The sequence below is a fragment of the Phytophthora infestans genome, genomic scaffold, assembly GCF_000142945.1.
Source record: "Phytophthora infestans T30-4 supercont1.52 genomic scaffold, whole genome shotgun sequence".
Taxonomy (NCBI): Eukaryota; Oomycota; class Peronosporomycetes; order Peronosporales; family Peronosporaceae; genus Phytophthora; species Phytophthora infestans.
Window position 1 is genome coordinate 110,028 of NW_003303707.1, and position 2,719 is coordinate 112,746.

Sequence of the window (2,719 nt, forward strand, 5' to 3'; positions counted from 1 at the left end):
ACTTTTGGGTATCAAACCAAAGGAAGTTGGAGGCAATAACAGGTCTGTGATGCCCTTAGATGTTCTGGGCCGCACGCGCGCTACACTGATGCGTTCAACGAGTATACAACCTTGATCGATAGGTCTGGGTAATCTTGTGAATGCGCATCGTGCTAGGGATAGACTGTTGCAATTTTCAGTCTTGAACGAGGAATTCCTAGTAAACGCAAGTCATCAGCTTGCATTGATTACGTCCCTGCCCTTTGTACACACCGCCCGTCGCACCTACCGATTGAATGACTCGGTGAAAAATTGGGACCGTGAGTCTGTTTGCTTTATTGCGAGTGGATTGATGGGAACTTTTTTAAACCTCGCCATTTAGAGGAAGGTGAAGTCGTAACAAGGTTTCCGTAGGTGAACCTGCGGAAGGATCATTACCACACCTAAAAACTTTCCACGTGAACCGTTTCAACCCAATAGTTGGGGGTCTTACTTGGCGGCGGCTGCTGGCTTTATTGCTGGTGGCTACTGCTGGGCGAGCCCTATCAAAAGGCGAGCGTTTGGACTTCGGTCTGAGCTAGTAGCTTTTTTATTTTAAACCCTTTACTTAATACTGATTATACTGTGGGGACGAAAGTCTCTGCTTTTAACTAGATAGCAACTTTCAGCAGTGGATGTCTAGGCTCGCACATCGATGAAGAACGCTGCGAACTGCGATACGTAATGCGAATTGCAGGATTCAGTGAGTCATCGAAATTTTGAACGCATATTGCACTTCCGGGTTAGTCCTGGAAGTATGCCTGTATCAGTGTCCGTACAACAAACTTGGCTTTCTTCCTTCCGTGTAGTCGGTGGAGGAGATGCCAGATGTGAAGTGTCTTGCGGTTGGTTTTCGGACCGACTGCGAGTCCTTTTAAATGTACTAAACTGTACTTCTCTTTGCTCCAAAAGTGGTGGCATTGCTGGTTGTGGACGCTGCTATTGTAGCGAGTTGGCGACCGGTTTGTCTGCTGCGGCGTTAATGGAGAAATGCTCGATTCGTGGTATGGTTGGCTTCGGCTGAACAATGCGCTTATTGGGTGATTTTCCTGCTGTGGCGTGATGGACTGGTGAACCATGGCTCTTTAGCTTGGCATTTGAATCGGCTTTGCTGTTGCGAAGTAGAGTGGCGGCTTCGGCTGCCGAGGGTCGATCCATTTGGGAAATGTTGTGTACTTCGGTATGCATCTCAATTGGACCTGATATCAGGCAAGATTACCCGCTGAACTTAAGCATATTAATAAGCGGAGGAAAAGAAACTAACAAGGATTCCCCTAGTAACGGCGAGTGAAGCGGGAAGAGCTCAAGCTTAAAATCTCCGTGCAAGTTTTGCGCGGCGAATTGTAGTCTATAGAGGCGTGATCAGTGTGGGCGCTTGGGGCAAGTTCCTTGGAAGAGGACAGCATGGAGGGTGATACTCCCGTTCATCCCTGAGTTGCTCGTGCGTACGATCCGTTTTCTTTGAGTCGCGTTGTTTGGGAATGCAGCGCAAAGTAGGTGGTAAATTCCATCTAAAGCTAAATATTGGTGCGAGACCGATAGCGAACAAGTACCGTGAGGGAAAGATGAAAAGAACTTTGAAAAGAGAGTTAAAGAGTACCTGAAACTGCTGAAAGGGAACCGAATCGTTTCCAGTGTCTATAATCCGTGGTATATTTCATTGGCGAGTGTGTGCGTGCGTGTGCTGTGGCAGCGGCTTTTTTGGCTGCGCTCGGCGTGTGTGCTGTGTGTGCTTGCTGGTGCCCTGTGCTGCGGTGGGACGTCAAGGTCAGTTCGTATGCTGCGGGAAATGGCCGCCGAGGAGGTAGGGCTTACGCTTGCGTTTGTCTGTTATATCTTGGTGGACGAGTAGTCGCGGTTGGGACTGAGGTGCCTACAACGTGTTTTTGAGTGGGCCTGTGTCTCTGTGTGCGCCGTGTGCGGATAGCTTGCTATGCGTGTGTGTTGTGTGTGGATTGATGTGGGTTTTAACTTGTTTGCCGTTCGGGACGTTGACGAAATGGAGCGATTTGACCCGTCTTGAAACACGGACCAAGGAGTCTAACATGTGTGCAAGTGTTAGGGTGTGGAAACCCCAGCGCGAAATGAAAGTGAAGGGCAGCGTAAGTTGTCTGAGGTAGGAAATGCTGCGGGCTTCGGTCTGCGGTGTGGCACTATCGACCGATCATGAACCTTCGTGGTGAAAGATTTGAGTTTGAGCACATATGTTGGTACCCGAAAGATGGTGAACTATGCCTGAGTAGGGTGAAGCCAGGGGAAACTCTGGTGGAAGCTCGTAGCGATTCTGACGTGCAAATCGATCGTCAAACTTGGGTATAGGGGCGAAAGACTAATCGAACCATCTAGTAGCTGGTTCCCTCCGAAATTTCCCTCAGGATAGCAGCAACTTATTTACGATAGTTTTATGAGGTAAAGCGAATGATTAGAGGATTCGGGGAAGAAACTTCCTCGACCTATTCTCAAACTTTAAATCTGTAAGACCTGCAGGTTTCTTAATTGAACTTGTGGATGTGAATATCAAGTTGCTAGTGGGCCATACGGGGTAAGCTCGTCTGGCGATGCGGGATGAACCGAACGCAAAGTTAAAGTGCCAAAATGCTCGCTCACCTAGATACCATAAAAGGTGTTGGTTCATTTAGACAGCAGGACGGTGGCCATAGAAGTCGGAATCCGCTAAGGAGTGTGTAACAACTCACCTGCC

The 2,719-nt window shown here is 48.6% G+C and overlaps 3 non-coding genes across 3 annotated transcripts; all 3 read left to right on the forward strand.

Moving 5' to 3' along the window:
* PITG_33082 lies at positions 1-416 on the forward strand (the record flags this gene model as incomplete). The annotated part of the gene is made up of 1 exon (XR_009934476.1): positions 1-416. It is a non-coding gene; the product is annotated as an 18S ribosomal RNA (ribosomal RNA).
* Positions 417-638: 222 nt separating this feature from the next.
* Positions 639-793, forward strand: PITG_33083. Its single transcript, XR_009934477.1, has one exon. It is a non-coding gene; the product is annotated as a 5.8S ribosomal RNA (ribosomal RNA).
* Positions 794-1,099: 306 nt separating this feature from the next.
* Positions 1,100-2,719, forward strand: PITG_33084 (the record flags this gene model as incomplete). The annotated part of the gene is made up of 1 exon (XR_009934478.1): positions 1,100-2,719. It is a non-coding gene; the product is annotated as a 28S ribosomal RNA (ribosomal RNA).